This window comes from Manacus vitellinus, unplaced genomic scaffold (genome assembly GCF_001715985.3).
Source record: "Manacus vitellinus isolate BGI_N305 unplaced genomic scaffold, ASM171598v3 scaffold_58_pilon, whole genome shotgun sequence".
Classification (NCBI taxonomy): domain Eukaryota; kingdom Metazoa; phylum Chordata; class Aves; order Passeriformes; family Pipridae; genus Manacus; species Manacus vitellinus.
This window is the reverse complement of record NW_021940671.1, coordinates 1,785,855-1,804,964: the sequence shown is the minus strand read 5'-3', so window position 1 is coordinate 1,804,964 and position 19,110 is coordinate 1,785,855. Positions and strand designations below refer to the sequence as shown.

The following is a 19,110-nucleotide window of genomic DNA, read 5'->3' as shown; positions in this document are numbered from 1 at the left end:
TAAAAACAAGTAATTCAAAAGAATTTGTTCATCCAGAAATACTTGAAGATCCTGCAATTTCCTTTCTAAAGATGACGAGGTCACTGGAAGCGCCGTGTCGGGCAGTGGGCAGGAATCCCAGGGCTTCCCGGGTGCTCATCTCCACCCGGGATAGCCCGGGAAGGGGTCACCTCCGGGGCCTCGGGAGCGGAGCCTGGACAATCCCGCGGCATCGAGCTCCACCTGCTGCAGTAACTCTGCAGCATTGCTGCCTCCCTTCTACCTGGAGCTGCCACATGCCAGCTCGAGAAAAATGACCATAATCATTTCCCTGGAAAAATTCTGGGTCATTTCCTCGTGTAATCTCACTTTATGAGGATGTTTCATGTATTACTTTATGATTTTTTTTTTAAGAAAACCTATTGTTTCTTACATGTGGAGTTGTGTGAGATTATTTTTTTTTTAACATCACTATAATGAAAGCAGGAAATGATCATTGAAACAGGCCTCTTGATGGCTTAAAGCAAATTAGATGAACTATGATGAAAGTCTTCTTAGGTTGGAAACATTAAAAAAATCCCAACCTCCAAGCTCCAAAGATTGTTGAGATTGTCATGATGATATATTGCTGAATGTAGCAAATTAGACATACTAGTAATGTTCTCTGGTTTTATATCTGCACTGCAAATTAAAAAGAGAGATCTCTACTCTTCTCTAATTACTACTGTTTTAAGCTCAGATTGCACCTTTTCAGTACATGTCATTGTAGTGAAAGATAATGTTGTTGAAAAGGAAGCTCTTCCCTTCTGTTCTCTGTGTTGAGGGTGATTGAATCCCATCATCAGTGCCTGAGTGGAGGTGGGGATGTGACACCTCCCTCCTTCAGCATCTGTGCAAAGGGCAGGGAGCTCTTTTTCCTTTCCCCGTGGACTGGCAGAGCTTGATGGCCACAGGGAGGATGCAGAGAGATGTTGCACCTGAGAGAACTTTTTTTTTCAGTGCTCTGTGACATTAAACACTCAAAATGAATAAGGTTAAGTGGCTCCAGACCTTACCAGTGGTCAGGGAAAGCAGACTGGAAATTACCTGGTCCTGGACTGTCCAAATCAGATAAATCTTCTAGTTCTATCTTTAAATACAGACAATGTGTGCAATTTAAAAAAAAAAAAAAAAGTCCCCTGCATGTTATCCCTGTATCAGATGATGAGAAAGCTGACACAAGTGCACAGGTTTTGGTGTTGTTGGGCTGGTGCTGAGGTGGTTGGTGTTATGGATTATAGACAGGCCTTGCAGAGAAGACAGCCATAAGGAAATAGCAACTGAAAAGGAGAAAGAAGATCAAGGGATATTCAAATAGATAGAATTTATTGGATTTTTCACTGAACTTTCCAAAACTGTGCCCTGATACGAGTTAAATATTACCCAAAATATGAAAACTTCTCCAATTTTCACAACCAATCTGCTTCTGAACCAGCTTCTCTGAAGGTGTTTCACCTGCAGTCTTCTATTCCATCCATCTGACAGTTCTCTACGGTCAAGAGTACTCTGAAATTTAGAAGGGCTGATCAGAGGAAATATTTGTCTTTTAGCATTATTTATGGTTTGGATAGATCAGCTGGCCTCTTGGATGTACACAAGTGAAGTTATAAATATTTAAGATTTTATACTGGATTTTTTTTTTAAGTGTTTTGTCTGGTAACTCATTTCTAAAATTCAGTCTAGTTTAGAAAGTCTGTTTTCACAGAGAAAGACATTTAATACACTTGTTTGAGGGCTGCCTCAGTCATCCCAGTATAACGTTGTTTGCAGTTCTCCAGTGAGTGAAGGTATTGCTCCTTACACTTGGAACCTTTGTTTTGCTGAAATCCCATATAGCAGCATAAATCTGGAAAGAATTTTATGTCTTCTCAAGTCAATATTCCAACAAGCAAAGTGCTCTGCTCTTAATTTCTCTTTTGAACACTTGAGCAAAGTTGGGGCTTTGCTCTGTTGGGCAGAAGCTGCACAGCATAGGAAGAGTTTCATCCACAGCTCCCAGGCTGCTGGGCAGCACTTGGTGTGCATCAGCTCTACCCTGACTACATGGATACAACTTCCCAGGGCCAGCTTTGGATTGCTTGGAATCACTGAATGAGCTCTTTGATCTAAAACTGGTGCTGGAAAGAATGACTGTCTTCCTGTCCTTTCAGCCTGCATTCCATACACTGCTGAGTGTTCTGAAGTCTTCTGTTAATCTACCTATATAATTTTTTTTAATAGGCAGGAATGTGTCTTTTTTCCACTTGAATAAGCTGATAGTTGAAGGAGTTCTGAGAGTGTGTTTGTGTCTGACTTCAGGGCTTTTTATGAGTCTGTGCCTTCCTTGGGGGTGAAAGCACAGACCCAAGAATAGTGGTCTATCACAGTGTGTATCTTCAGGGAAGAGCAGTTACAAGTAAGTAATTTTCTATTCCTGGTTTTGGAAATTGGATATTCTTTTTATGTTAGACACAGTAGTCTGTACAACAGCCTTCCAAGAGTTGCATTTCTAGGCATTTAAGCACAGCAATTTATAAAGCATGCATCCACCTTGCACAGTAGCTTGTCAGCTTCCTATGAGAATCTCTTTGTGCACCAAAGTCACTTGCTGACCAACCAAGTTTTTCTACCCTAGACTGGTGTAGACACTTTTGCTTTAGTTTGCATCTCTGTATAAAAATTTATTTGTACCACTTCATTTAGAAAATTATGACCTGCTGCAGTATTTCAAATATGGTTACCTGGTTTTGTTTATTGTTTTTTAGGAACCAGTGGGTAAAAAAAGAAGTTCAGGAAAAACCACTTGAAGTGGCTGAGGTTACTGCTAACAAGTACTCGTTCAATCCAGAGGTAAGAATGGTGAAGCTTTGATTCAAGATCAAGTTAAAGAAGGCAACAGAAAAACATCATGTTTTATTTATTCATAGTGATATCTGTTTGCTGAATTCAAGGTTTAAAGCTTGCTACAAGGTTTAAAGCTTGCTACATGTAAGGAGCTAGCCTTTATTGGCTGATGAGCATTTCATAGGTTTTATCTAGTAAAACTCCTCCTGAAGGTAGTAAAAGAAATCACTGATGAGTTGTAGGGTATCTTGTAATTTGGTAAAAATAGTGTACTGAAAACTCAGTTTAGCTGTGTTAGTAATTCCATGTATCAGTTCTAGAAGACTGACCTTTAAACTGTATTACACTTCAGCACAGAAACAGCTAATAGATTCAAAATTACTTTTTTATTTCAAAAATTCATATTTTATTAAAGCACACAGGTCAATATTGCACATTCTTAGACCTCAAAAACCTGCAGTTGAAAGGGCTGTTCCTTTGGGTGTTGTGAGGAGCTGCTCAAATTACTTTACTGTTGTTGAAGATCTAACCTATACCCAGGGTTTCAACCTTTACCTGGTGTGACCTTAACTTACAATTTAAAATGTGGAAAGGCTTGGAGATGATTTTTCTTAAAATGCCACTTCTTGGTCAGCACAGAACAGTTTGTGTGGTGAGTCTGTTCCAGCTCACCCAAGACCACCCAAATGTATTTGCTGCTTGAGACAGTCTTGGGCCTGTTATACAGCTGTGCAGTTACAAAGCAGGCAGTGGCTCTATCCCAAAGCAATTAAAATGTTGGAATTAAAACACATTTTAATTTCTCTGTATGCATTTAACAATTACCAGAATTTTATTTGACAATCCAGCAAAAAATTTTATTTTTCCATCATGTGTTATCTTTTTTAGCTTATTTAAAATCTGACCCATCTCTTTTCTCTTTAGAACAAAAATGAGTGCCAGGCAGTTGATTTGAACACAATTATTATAAAAAAAGGAGATGAGTAAAACATAAACAAAAGAGAAAGGATGGTGCATTTGCAGATATAAAATTGACAACTAACATTAACTTTTTTAAAATTCTTTTTTGAAGTTTTTCTTTAAGAAAGAAAGCCCAAGTATCAGCCTGACTTCAGCATCCAGTAGTATCTCACCTATCACAACTCAGTATTTAATTTCCTTTTTTAACTAACTCAAAGCAGCCCCTGTTGTGTAGGTGAGCATTTTCTATATGGATCCAACAGAGATCAGCAATGTGCTCTTCCATACTTCCAAGGTGCATAATAAAGGGGCTTCTTTATTTTTTTTTACTGGGAATTAATTTTTCTGGAAACCTCAGGACACTTGGGAGTTGCATCACTGAATACCTTGGACTGCATCACAGTCCCTGTACCCCAGTACCTTGTCTCCCAATGGATTGCAATTTATCCATGCATTTTTTATTGCATAATGCATGCAAAACCACTGCATGTGCACAGCATGCAGTCAGAATTCTGTGAAATTGGTGCAGATGTTCTCTGAAAACCCCAAGGGTACTTCTAAGCCAGGGCTAGTTCAACAACAAATATGAGCTTTCATCTCCTTTGTTTTTTCAGTTCCATGGCTGCTCAGAAGAAAAAATGTTGCAGGCATTTGGAACACTGTACGAAGTAGGTGGTTTTAATTTCCTTACATAAAATTGCTGGCCTGGTTTGTACACTCTTAAAAAATGAGAAGCAATAAGAAAACCATTTTGTTCTGTGCTCCAAACCCACCTGTGCCTGTGGAGCTTTTCCTATGATTTTGGTTTTTACAGATGTCAGCTTCCTTGTTTGGAGTCTTATTGAAAATTTTTCTGGGTTGGGACCTGTAAAAGATTTCTCTCCCATGCATATGTTTTGTAGTTTGTAGCAGTCACTCCTTAAATCTAGGCCATTGAACAAGCTCGTCTTCCTGTCTGGTAGTTAATGAAGCTCATGGTTGCTCAACTTCCTGGGAGATCTCTGTCAGACTTGAACTCAGCCATGATTTAAAGCTGTTGGGACACCTGTGCATGCAGGAATGCACAGAAGGATCACATCAGACTTGTTTGCATGCTTGTGAGGTGACACAATGCTGTCCCAGGTGATGACCCTCTCAGGAAATATTTGGTGATGTGAAACAGAACCCTGAGACTGCACATACCTTCTCTATGACAAGCTCCTCTTAATTAACACTGTAATATTTATTTTCCATTTGATCACTTTCAGTCTGATTCACTGGAACCAGGGAAGAGGGAAATGGGAATGGACCTGAGGACTCAGTACACCTGTGGCTCAGTCAAGGTAAAGGAATCCAGAGCACACAGAAACGGGCCAGGCAAGGCTAAAGGAGTCTTTGATTCTGTAGTGGCAGGAGTTGAATTATAGGCAAAATAATTTACTGTACTAACAGCTTAGAAAAGATAGTTTCAAATTCTGTCTTTATAGGCTTTATATATACTGTCAACTTTATATATGTTGACAACTCTGTAGGAGGAATGATTGTTTGATAGCTCCATCTGTATTAACATTATATTGTTTTAGTGTTCTTTATAAAGGAGCTTTTTTACCTCTTGGCAGTCTCTTGCATGACTTGGTGCTGTGCCAAGATTTATAATTAAGTAGGTAGAACTGAGCAGTGTTAGGACAAATAATGTCCATTATGTGAGAGAAAATCACTGTGAAAATATCTGCCACTATTATAGAAACACCTGCATGGACTCATTTGGAATATGCCAATTTGGGTGTCGGGAAGATGCTGAATCTGAATAGATTTTTGTGTCCCTTATTTCCTGAGTAGTGAGCTGTTATGATAGGAATGGATTTGGGATCCTGTGTACCTTTCAGCCAGCTGAGTTTGGACAGCAACCATTATTTTATGGCAATGACCACAGAAAGTAGCTGGTTGTACATTCTTTTTCTAGAAAGTATCTCCTATTGCCACCAGACACAACAAACTTCTGGCCCAGCAGGACATTGCTTATGGTCTCATTTAGATAAATAAATAAACAAACACTGTGGTGGGAGGGGGAAAATACAGGAAAACCTATTGGGAATAGGCTCTAGCAGAGTGCACTCATATTTAGGCAGTCATGCTCTTAAATGTACTTAGGCTGTGCTGTCACCCATCCTTCCCCATTGTCACTGCATGGTGGTGACAATACTGAGGTTTCACTCTGCTTTTCTGTTGCACTCACACGTTCTGATTGCACTCCAAACTTGCCTACAGAGACCATTCCCTCTGTTCTCTCAGTATTAACTTAACTTAAGCAGTTTCTAAACTGCACAACAAACCTTTCAGGAGGTGACTCGAGGGTTTTCTGAATTTTTCTGGAACCTTCTCACTTGGTTGAGATGCGAGTGTTAAGCTAATGGAAGAGATTCATTTGCAACTGAAGAGCAAACATTACCACAAAAAGATGATTTACATCTGGCAAGGTTTATTTACAGCCTGCTGCAAATAAAACTGACAAATTACCCCCGCCAGCCCCAGCAGGGTACAAATTACACGAGTGTTTACAAGCTTCTGAGACTTTAAGTCTTTGAAGAGCATTCACTAGAGAAAAATAGTTGAATCAAAACAAGCAGCAATAAGACAGACATCTATATAAAAACTTAATAATTAGGTTAAATCTAAGCAAATGTGGCAGTCAAGGCAACGTGTGATATTGTATCAGCACATGTTGAAGGCAAATTAGGCTCTTTCATTGTTTGACTGAGATTAACTGTGTAAAAGTTAAGGAAGTTAAAGTAGCTTCTCTGCATTTACTCCTGTAGAGGAATCAGAACTTTACATTTCACAATAATGTAGTGTTTTTAAATGTTCCAAAATTTTTACATCAGAGCAATTTCTAAATTTTATGCTAGTTACTTGTGGTAACATTAAATTTTACATACGTCCTTTTTTGTCTTTCTCTCCCCCTAATTATTTTTATTATTCACTTACTCAGTTGAATTCAGTTTTAGTGAATTTGCACTTGATAAACTTGTCTGAAAATAGCAATAAACTGTAAACAAAATAATAAATCCTACGTATTTTGAAGGTTGGATAAGCCATTTTGGTAAAGCATGACTTGTTTTTGCCATAAATGCACTGTTAGTTATGTTTGCCTGCAGTCATTACTCATTGCTAAGTTTCAGTGGGATTGTCTCCTTGAGGTCGAGTTAAAGTTCTTTTGATGATAACCTGCCAAAGATCAGTTTACTTCTTGATCTACGAGTTGCAGGTGCTTGGAACTTGCTTTTGGTTGCTTAAGATTTATTTTCAAACGAGTAGGATGAGAAATATTTGCAGAGATGGAAATTACCATCACAATTTAAATATTAATGCATTGATTTGCAGGCATTCAGGTGAAGCAAACTGAACCACTGATTTTAATACAAGTTACAGTTTGGACAAATAAAATGTCATTTTGTTAGCAGGTTACCATGAGGGAGTCTTGATTTGATACTTGGGAATTGTGCTTTTGAAATGGTTTTGAGATGTTTAGGATCAGCTGAGCTTTTCCACAACACTGAAATTGTCTCCAATTCAGTAGATTGAGTGAGTTTCTAATCCTATAACTGTAGAAACTTCTGAAATTAAATTTGATTTTATAAACATCTGCATAGTCTTCAAGATTATAGTAAGTAACATGATCTTTTGCAGAAGGTGGTGTTTTGGACCCTTTGAGAGGGACTAAATCAGAAGGATTCAGGGGCATGAAAAGCCCTGTTTTTCAAAGTTAGTTTTTTCATGTGCTAAAGAAGTTCCATGTAGCATTACAGTTGGACAAACTGAAGCTGAGCATGATTTTTACATACCAAAAGAATTGCCATGGATGGCAGAGCATGGATGAGGATTGCTCAGTTCCTAAGAGCAAAAATTATTTTTTGTATATATATAGGACATGTTTTTCTTATGTTTTTAATTTTTTTTAATGTTATTACCACTATCTTATGCTTTTAGGAATGTTAGTTTGATAAATCTTACAATGCCCAGCACTCAGGTATGTGCATGCACTCTCTTATTCATCTCTGCAGCACTGGTAGGTATTAGATGGATAAATATTATTGCTCTCATGGATAAATTATAAAAGTCACATGGAGGACGTAAGATTAATTGTCACTGGAACAGTTGCTACTGGAACTTGGGTGTCTCAGGTAAGGAAACACCTTTCCTGATGGTATGGTGATGTCTCTGTTCCTCTGATTTTTGTTTCTAGTTTCCAAATTGGCCTACTAAATTCAAATCTCCAGGGAAAGATTCCTTGTGAGATCCAGCCCGTTACTCCGGGTGAGTGCAGTTGTTTCCTCAAACAGATGGAGTGTTTAGCCTACTTTTTACTGGGGACATTTGTTTCCTGTGCCACATTATGATAAATGCAGATTTGCCTTCCACTGAATTTTTAATGGTAATGCAATCTGCAGAATTGTGTTAAATGTATATTTTTAATGACGTGAATAGATTTGATCCTGATGTGTTTTGATGTCACATCTTTTCCCTGAGTGATTAAAACCCCTGATTTCAGTCTCTCATCCCTCCTCACCTCCATGAGCCAGTACTGCTAAAGGAAACAAGATTATAGTCCTTTAGGTGCTTTATCAGCAGAATTGTCTGTTAAGCTCTGATCAGTTGTACCTGTACCACACCCACAGAGGATACCAGTGTTGTGAAATTGTTCTTGTATATCTAATTTGGCTTCCAGAATCCTTACTGCTGGTGCAGAGGATGGAAAGAACCCAACTTCATCTTAATATCTCAAGCAGAGTTTGAAGGGCTGATAAGTAAGAAAATACCTATCTTCTAAACATCCCTGGCTCTACCATCTTCTTTTAGTCCCATAACTTTAATTGACAGCTGCATTCAAAACTAGGATCATGTGATTTCAAATGCCTGGGTGGAAATATTCCTGTCCACAAGGTTTCTGTGACAACTGAAACGGATGGAAGATGAAGAAAGGGAGGACTTAACGTTGTGCTGCTGCACAAATAAATGTATGTTTACACCTACAAACCAGTAAATTATATTTTTACACACTCGCTGAAGATCTGAAGTGTAACATTGTCAGGGCCTCATCAAAGCTCCTTAGTGCACTCAGAAGAAATGTACCTTTTTGCTCTTGTGTGGTCACTTTAATACTGGTTTCTAGAAAGCACAGTCTTCTGTCCCTGTCATATCCTGTAATAACAATCATTCTTTACTTTGTAATCCCAGTAGGAATCCTGTAACACAGCTAATATAGATTATTCTGCTTCCTGTGGCAATTAAATCATGAATCCTACATATTTTATACTATTTAAGAAGTGAAGCGTGATATGAACTGTAATGACCATGGAGAAATTTGCTTGAGAAAAGTCAGTGGAACAGATTTTTTGAATATGAACTCACTTTCCCTTATGCTTTCTGAAGTGTACAGTAGCCAAATGGCCTAGTATGCAGAAAATTATCCAACAGACTTAATATTTGGACATCAAAGGTACACATTAACTGGGTTTTGAAAAATTTTTATTGTGCTCTGTAAGCCTGGAAATTCCTTAAGAGTCATGGTATTTTCATAATGAAAATGCATTAGCCATTCATCCTCACCGTTTGCACAGTGTTCCTGTGGCAAAATCTGTGTTTACAAAAAAAAAAAAGTAAGAACAGCAAAGAAATCAAACCCAAATATTGAAGTAGGAAGCTGCAGGAGAAGATAATTTCAGGTGAGAATGACACTGCTGCTGGTTTAGATCAAAGGCCACGTCAGCAATGTTTCTTGAAACAATTTCAGACTATAGTAAAGGAGCTGTTTGGGGGGGAGGGGGGAAGCAGAATGGATAATGCAAGAAATGGAGAAGAAAACTGGAGTTTTCTTCTCCAGGGCAGCAACTTTTAATCTCAATTAAAGCAGTGAGCCTAGCAGAGCAGCATGTTAATACATACCACAGGGAGTCAGTGAATACAAATGACCTTTGTGGATTTGGTTTTTGCTGCTTTTCCTCCTGATTGAAAAGGACGCCCAGCAGTTGTCTTAATTGGATGTTAATTGATACATATTCACAGGAAGTAGTGTCTGTGATCTTGCAGCTTGTTTGTATGGAAGAGTATAATGGAACAAAGTGTGAGGAAGTTTTTTAATGATCACAGTGACCTAGCAGAGTAGTAGGAATTTTTAAATGATCTCAGAAATGTTTGAAGAGTCATTACTGGAACAGACATAGCTGCATTCATGAAGCTTTAATGTTCTGCCTTACATTAAAAACATAATTAAACTGAAGATAAACCTTATAATTATGACCTCATACCTCCTGTCAGTGATACTCTCTTATACTTTCTGGAGTCCTCATGATGATATAAAAGAGAATGAGGACAGAACATAGAGCTGCTCAAACTACTCATCTTTCAAAACTATCAATCATTGGTCCCAAGTAAGAAGTCTTATCAGTGCTTTCCTGCTGATGAGTTTCCCCCAGTCACTCCAGGAGAACCTGTCCCCTCTCAGATATCATTCTGCCTACACACAGCATTGAAAGTATTTAGGAATTTGCTTCTCTTTGTGCAGGCTAAAATAAAACACCATTTGGGAAATCTGCAGATACTGATCATTCCTCTTCCTTTGTTGATCAAGGCTTCTTACTTCCCATGGAGATTGTCCATGTAGACACAAAGTAGCTCTGACTTACTTATGTGCTTCCCAATATCAGATTCAGTGGGTGGAATACACTGTGGCAGAAATGACACCATCTTTGTCCTTGAGCACTCAAATATCTGTAGCTTTGAGCTAAGAGTTATGTTTTCATTTCTATTGCTATTTTTAATAGAACTGAGTAAACTGAAGCAGCACAGCCCCTTTGAAATGACATTCAGCTCTGAGGGAGATCCTGTCTTATTGCTTTGTTCCAATGACATCTGTAAATGGGATCCAGAAATAGTGTTAGGTAATCCACACTTGTGTGAGGACAAAGAAAGTAGAAGTATTTATAGCTAATAAATTGTAGAAACACGTAGGAACAGTTTCACAGCAAGAGAGATCAGCAAAGCACTGGAAGCTTGTAGTGGTTAATCTGTAATAAAGGCAGGTTGCCATAAATCACTTCTGTAGCCTAACTCAGCCCACCAAGACCATGCAAATATCCTGGAAATACTCTTGTCCACAAAAACTTAGTGCTTAAAACTAAGCATATTGCTTCCAAAGACACTAGCTGAAGATATTTTTTTTGTGTGTAAAAAGGAGGTATAAAAGGTGATAGAAACTGGGAACTCTTCAGGGACAGTCATCTAAGCATAAGTGCCCATGTAAAAATGACAAGTTGTGGTCATTCTCAGCCAGTGATGTCTGGGAATCAACAGCTTTGAGCTGCAAGCCCGAAGGGGAAGTGTCTGTGTTGTTCCATGAGCCAGTCAAGCCTTTCCTTGCAAAGGGCACGTTAAACCTCAGGATGGCATTAGCCAGAGTTTGAAGGAAATGGCTGCTGTGCATCTGTTTGACTGTGCTGTGCTGGTTAGATAAAGCTAAATGTCAAACTGCTGGCAGTTTAACAGTATCCAACTGGCTGCTTTTTCTGTTTTAAATTAGAAACTGGATGGCTCTTCAAAAAGGTTCAAGTTTCCTGAAGGCAGATCTCTAAAAGTCACTCTGCATGCAGAAAGCCCATCTTCTGCTAATACATCCTTTATGCCTGCAACAACACTTAGGCTGAATGTAACCTGAAGAACAGTGTCTCCTGCTTTTTTTTCCTGCTAGTGGCTGTGTAGCTGACTTTAATACAGAACCATTTAAGTGTGATTGAAATGGCAACTGCTACTGAAAGACTTTAATCTGTTATTTTTGGAGTTCTGGTTATGACCTTGTCTGTCCTTACCTGTGAATATATACCAATGCTACTCTAATATATGCAGACAGAGAAGATGTTGGTGTTTAGGGAGTGTGATAAGTTGGCATTCCTTAATGCCTATGGTTTACTGCAAGTGGAATCTGTAAGAGCAGGGAGGAGAGGGAACGCAGAGTTAAGAAGCAAAGAGAGTGAGGCAGTACTGAGAAGGTGAAATGTTTATCTGCCAGTTTTAGTTTCCAGTGTATTTAATACTTCATAATGTCAGTTGCTTGGAAACCAGTGTTTTGTGCCCTTTTGCTGCTTGGCAGAAATCACTCTAATTGGCATGTTTCTAGCACTGTCACTGCTGGCAGTTTGCAGCATTTTTTTTTTTCCAGAAGCAGAATTTTTCTTTTACATGAATGATGGCTCACATTAATTAGACAGCAGTCATGAGTAAAGACTGCCATTTAAGTGTATGGATGTATGAACCATTATCTCTATCATCAATCACTGGAAGACTGCTATTCCTAACAACATTTCTGTCTTTCCAGAGGCTGTTCTTTGGAGTCACAATCTCCTTTTCCTTTTGTGCAAAAGTATTTGTTTATGTTTGAAATTTCTTAAGTGGAAATACTTCATCCTTACTAGATTTTACTACCTACCTAAGCACAGCAGTCCAGTCCTACGTTTCCTGATGCCAAATGACAAATTGTCACTCAATGTTTGGACAACACTAACACTTAAAATGAGTTTCCATTATTTACTAGTAAAATATGCTAGTAAATACCTTTCTGTAGTAAGGCAAAACACTAGGTCATGAGGAGTGGTTTCTGCTTTCACATGAAAATGTTGAACCAGCAGTATTTTCCTGGTGCAGGATCAGTGTTCTCAGTGAAGTTCCACTTAACAAGCAGTGAGTTTTTACTGGTACTATGAACAAGGAGTTATTATTGTACATTCTTACAGCTAGAAAACTGAAACCTCAGGAATCTCCACACGATTTTTTTTTTCTTTTGAAGTTTTAGTTTTGAAGTTTTTGGAGAAAAATTTAAAGCAAAACCTTGAAATCTCAGAGGTATATTTTTCTGCCCCTCTTCAGTACACAGCTGTCTTCTCAGTGCTGCTCCCGAAGTACTTCATCCACTCACCCTTGTTTATGTATTTCTCCAGAGACAGGTTTTTTGTACCTCCAGATAGCCAAATGTGTTTGGGCTTCTCAATGTTAGAGAACCTCTCCTCACTTTCAAAGGAGAGATTCTACCTCATTTCACAATGGAGGCAGCATCTGTGTTTTAATGTCTTTGTAGTTAATTGAAACCCCCCGAGACACTTTGAATATGCAGCACTACAGGAGTGCATTCACCTGTGACATCTTCTATAATAGTGGGGGCGGTGTTTTGACTGTTGAAGATCCTGATTTCTTGCCACAAAACCTTCTGTAAATGTACCACAAATTTACTCATATCTTACTTGAACTCGTTTCGTGGCTTATTTCACGGTCAGATTTTCATTATAATGAAATAATTTTGTGATAATATGCATTTTTTTCCCATTTTGCAGATCCTGGTTTGGTTTTTTTAAACAGACATTTGAGTACAGAATATTGTACTCATCTGCAGGAGAATAAAATGGGAATCAACATCTGAAACAACGTGGGTATTCCAGATTGTTTGTATGTCTTCAACTACTTAAGACAGATGTTGATGTGGTACTACTTTAGCTCCTTGCCAGAATTGTCAGTGGTTCAGCATGGTAAATGATCACATATGGCTGAGTTTCTGTGGGTTAGTAACTACATTTAATAGATTTTAATGTCATTATCATCTGGTCTTCACTGATTTTAAAAAGACTGGATGGATGAATATTTACCCATTTGTTTCTTACTGTGTAATTATTCAACCATTGAATGGGAGTAGTAACTACTGTGTTCCTGATTCCTTGTGTGGGCATCTTTAACTTGGCTATAAACACTACCAAACCAGAATTCATAGTTAATTTACATTAGTATCTACATATGAACTGTGAGTAGTTACAAGCTTTTTCTGTCCACATGCTGAGCTTTCAGAGTATGACCCAAAAGTGGATCTCAATAGTAAGACTGGCTAGGTCAGGCTCCCCAGCACTAAACTTAACTCCAGGGCTTTTTGTAATTTCAGAAGGTGGATAATGTGTGCACCAGTAATCACTCACCGAGTATTTTTTGATTGAACAATACACTAATTCTCATTTACAATAAGACTGCCTTTCATCACCAGATGTAGCAGTCTTAATGTAAATAAATTTGGCATGTGCTGGCATAGATTTACATTCAGCATTGTAATGTATAGCACTGAAGTGCTGAGTGAAATGGTCAGCAGCTCCAGTATTTATGACAAGAGAGTGAATCCAGTTCTCCACTGAATAAATGAGTATCACTGTGGACAGGTTGCAAGAAATGCAGAGTTTGCTCTCCTATTGTTCTGTGTGTGCTCTGTAAATAAGAAAAGCACTGTGTGCATATGGATTTTCTTTTATCTTGGCATTTCCTGCTGTTTCACAATTATTAGCTATTTAGGTGTTACAGTGCCTTGTCAGAAAGTTAAGGGACATATCAGAATTACTTCAGCTATTAGAATGCAGCAACAGCTCAAGTGGAGTCTTATGTGTGCTAATGCAGATACACACAACATATTTTAGGGGACTGAAATAATTTTTTTAAAAAGGTCCTGTTCCAACTGAAACTGAAACCTGAATTCTTCAGGTTGTCAGAACTTCTGTTTTATTGCATGTTCAAAAAGACAGACCCTGCAGTACCATGGTGCCCCCTAAAACTAGGTAAGGACATAGATTTTAAAGGAAGTGAGCTTCCTGCTCTCTCTGCTTCCTTCAGCAGATGTATCTTTGAAATCTTTAGGTCTTCATTTGAGATTAGTAATAGGATCACAGCTCATGATATGGTTCATAATGCAAAGTGCTCATTTAGAAGTCTTTTACTGTTTTTTAATCCACAGTTTTAGCCTGTAATGTTCAGAATACAGTTTAGCTGTATTTACTGTAGTTTCAAAGTTGTTGCCTCCTGTGCTTTCTGTTTGATAAGCAAATGGATTGTTGTATTAGGTTTTCTGCTATAGAAAATACTGGGAAGGTTCTAAATTGCAGTGTGAGTAAAACTGCACTTGTTTTTCACCTGGGAAGTCTTAGCTTGTATTCAAGTTTGTCACTACTGCAGCAAGTCAGGCAGTGCCTCACAACACCCTCAGCAGGGTCTGGCCTTGTGCCCAAAGAGGAGCATTTACTTGTCTAGCCCGGAATTGTTGCAGATGCACATTGAAATGCTTTTATGAAAATAAAGGAAATGGCCTTTAGAAAGCCTGTGCTCTCAGTGGCTTTCAGAGCAATGCAACATGGGTTTCATTTATATTTACAATTGGCTATAAGCCTCTGGAAAAGGCTGAATTCTTTCTGAACAGTGTCCAGGGCAGGAGATATTCTGTCATTAGCTTTGTTGATATAAAGGCTGTGTCCATTAAGGTAAGAAAATTGAATAAGGCCTTTTATGAAGCAGTGGCTAACCATTTCCATGATCAGAGAAAAAGCCATTTTGTGAAACAGTGGCTAAGAGTTTCCATGATCAGAGAAATATGTGTCTTATATGTACATGTTGCTTGATGGATACGTAATTATTTTATTTAATGCTCAAAGTATTTGTTCACCATGATCATAACTGAATGTTCAAGCTTAGAGAGAGAGAGAAAGAATCAAGCTGGCATAAGTGGACTGCAACTTCAGCCTCAGAGAGTGGGCAGAGGGAGATTAGCAGGAAGAGTTAATGAGGCTGAAGCACCCTGATAACATCACCCAGTGCATCAAATACAGTCCCTTAGTGAGGGAGAACCAAGGGATGTGCAACTTTCTGCCCCTCTTCCTGGCAATTCTGTTCAGGCTGGAGTTAGACCAGCTGTGCTGAGCAAGAGTTTGGCATCACGTCAGTCCTTTAGGAACCATGTCCCACTGAATTTGTTTGTGTACCCAGGAGATGTGAGGTTGTTAACTGGAAAATTTGATCTTCTGCAACAAGCACATCCTTAGTATGACCCTTTGAATGTAGTGAAGATGAACCAGGGTACTTAAACAAGTAAAAATTGTGGAAAAAAAACCCTGGTGAATATCTAGCTCATCCTTACCCTCATGGAAGAGTTTCTGGCATTACTATTACAGCTTCTTAATGTTTTTCTAGCACCTAAATTACAACTAGGACAAATTTAGGATTTCCTTTTATTTTTGTGAGTTATTTCTTGCTCAAAGAAAGGCACCAAGAATCCAAATCTTAGCAGTAAAAAGTTCGATTCCCTGACAGTTTAATGACCTTGTACTAAAATTAACTGATGACCTTGAGTCTCTAAAGGATTTAAGGAGTAATTTAGTAAGTACATAGTTACACCAAGCACTGAAAATACACTTGCTACCAATTTTCTGTATGTGCAATACACTACTGGGTCACTCCTCTGTGTGTGTCTTTGACCCTTATCTAAAATAATATATTCCTGGAGAGAAAACTTGAAGTATTTCATGGTACATTATTACTGCTCAGAAAACTCTTCTAATTTTCATGCTGATAAAGATATTAACATAGAAAAATTAGACATATCCTTTTGTCTGAACGGCACTTGAAAATCTGTGTTGTGACTACAGTTGACTGAAGCTCAATTACTTTAATAAACGTATTCCAAATTTCATCTTGATTACATTTGCATTTTAATGAACGATTCTCGCCTACTTGTCAAATAGGCAGCACAGCTAAATTTATTAAGTTATTGTATAAACAGGGTATTGTGATGCCAGAATTTAAATGGAGAAATATTTGATGTCACATTCCAGCAACATGTTATAAATCTACAGTGTAGAAAAGTATGTTGCTTACCTCTGTACTTTAAGTTTGGATTTATTTTACTGGTTTTCTTTGAAGAGTCCATCAACCTTAAGGGTCATTCATAAACATGCCAGAAAGAATTCTATGGAATTATGACAGGGTGGGGGTTTTTTGCTTTAAATTGGATAGTTATTACAGCTCTTTCATATGCTGCATTTCTCTTAAATGTTCTATTATATATTTATTTTTCTGTATTTGAGAAACAGGGGGGGAGTAAACTGCTCCCCTTGACAACAAGTGAATTTGGTGCCTGACATTTGCACCCTATATGACCTTTGGGTGCTTTAACATGTCTAGTAAGAAAAGGGAGTTGTTACTTGCCAGTAAAACAAATGAGGCCCAGCTTTCAAGCCTGGGTTGTGTTTGAAGAATCAATACAGTCTGATGACACTTAATTCAAAAGTCAGCAGCACATTAACAAAAAGGGGGGTGTCCTGTGGAATAGGGATAGGATATTCCTTGGATTTGGATGAGCTGCTATGTTCTTGCTAACATTTTAATCAGGAGCTGCAGAATACCTGTGTGCCATGCCCCCTTTCACTGCCCTACCTCACCTTTGCCTTTTCTGTTATTTTATTTAACCTCAGTGGTCATCCTGCAGGCAGTGCATTACAGTTTCCTCTTTATTTTCTTCTCTTGCAGTAATACCTTGCCTGTTCTCTTCCCCTCACTCACAGGTGCACTGGCACCTTCCTTGTTCCTGCCAGTGCAGCCTCCTGACAGCACCTGAAATTGTGGAATTCAGCAGCTTCAGGGCAGTGCCTGTCAGGCTGTGACAGCTGAGTTCACACAGTGAGGGGCCTGGTGGTTGGTTGGCTGCTATTAATTAGAATTAGGGAGAGAGTTTTTAAGCCAAGTACTGGACAAAGTGATACTGAGTTCAAGACACCTAGTAATTAACCTGCATGATACTGAAAGAGAGAAGGGAAAGTTCTCACAGACCATATTGGGGAATTATCCTTTGTTATCATATTGCAGAAGGAAATACTAATGTTGAACTCTTGAACATAGAAGAATTTGAAATCTTTAAAAATTAAGTTAGTGGGCAACAGAGAAATCAATCAATTTAATAGTGTGTGATTAGAACACTGACCAAGTTGTGATGATTTTTGGCAGACATCATCTCAATTCTGTGAAGCAACTTTCATATACTCGGTCAGGAGTCACTGGAGAGGAAGAACCCACTGAAAGCAGCCCAGCAGGCTCAGGGTATGTGAGAAAGAACTGAGTTCCAGCCACCCAAATATTCCTCTGATGCAGAGGAGTCAGAGGAACCAATAAACACATAAGTCAACTCAGAGGGCTTTTGGCATCCGAGGGCAGTGGTTTTAAAAAGCAACAGTTGCCAGTTTCTGTCACTGTTTGGTATTGAGGCAGTTCCCATGGATGAACTAGGACCACACGATGCTTAAAGTTCTGGATAAGTGAGCAGCTGTAAACTTAGTGAAAAGCATGGGAGAAAAAAGGCACTTGAAGTGGTTTAAGAAGGAGGATGTTTAGAAGGCAGAGAGAAGGTTAGTGAACTCTGGAGAGGTGTCACAGCCACCTCAGAACTGATTCTCCAAGGAGAAAAGAAGGAACCTGGTGAGCTTGTGCCATGTGTTTTTTCCCTCAATGGGATCACAGCGTTAGGAATAAAAAAGAATTGTATTTAGCAGAATTGGCTTGGCTTGCAGAGTGATTTCTTCACTACTCCATACCTATTACTACTTTCTTCAGATTTTCTCTCCATCTGATCACTGCATTGTCTTCAGTCCTTTGGCTCCTGCTGCTCTTCTCAGTGCACCTCCACTGCCTGTTGTAACACTGTAGTTGTCTTCCATGTATCAGCCCTCACTGTGTGATGCTTGAATCCTTGCTCAGCAGGACAGAGCAGCTCCTCTAGAGGTTACACACCTTTGGAGCCTCAGTGCATTAAAAGCTCATCCATCTCTAACAGTCTTTTCTCATCAGTTTGCTGTGGCTTTTATCACTCCCAGGTACCACCTTCCTCTCATGAACCGACCCTCAACTTGGAAAACTGTCTCCAGAGTAATGTAAGATGCCATCACACTCTAGTCACAAAGTGCAACAACAATGTTATAACCATTAATAAAAGGTAAGAAATAAAATCTTTCCTCTGAATACAACACTTAGACCAAAAAGCAAACACGTGGCACAGGCTGAGTAATTCTGAACAGGAAAGTATCATATTTACTGGAGTGACATTAAATGTCCATTCTGTATGGTCACTAACTGAATGGCTAGAAAAGGTGGGAAAGGAATAAAGTATTCCTGAGAGATAGTGTTATGGAAGGAGAAAACAGGCCAAACAGCCTTGGGGCAGTGAAGAAACAAAACCCACAGCCTGTAAAAAGCTGTTTTCTGTTTGCCCAGCACTCAAGACTCTTCTCATCAGGGTGAATCTTTTCAACTTACTCCATTATTTTCTGTGCACAAAATATGTTAACCCAGGAAAAACTAAACAGACTTTGAGGCCTGTCTTGAAACTTTGGCCTTGTATTTATAATCTTACTACCTCCATTGGCATGATTCCAACAAAAAACAAGTAAAATGGAATGCAAGCAATGTGTCAGCATCTTTTCTCAAACAAATCAGTCATAT

The 19,110-nt window shown here is 38.7% G+C and overlaps 1 long non-coding RNA gene across 1 annotated transcript; it reads left to right on the top strand.

Moving 5' to 3' along the window:
• The first annotated feature begins 4,435 nt into the window (after positions 1-4,435).
• On the top strand, positions 4,436-18,518 carry LOC108641247. The gene is made up of 3 exons (XR_001921863.1): positions 4,436-4,469; positions 5,049-5,123; positions 18,486-18,518. It is a non-coding gene; the product is annotated as an uncharacterized LOC108641247 (long non-coding RNA).
• The last annotated feature ends 592 nt before the right edge of the window (positions 18,519-19,110 follow it).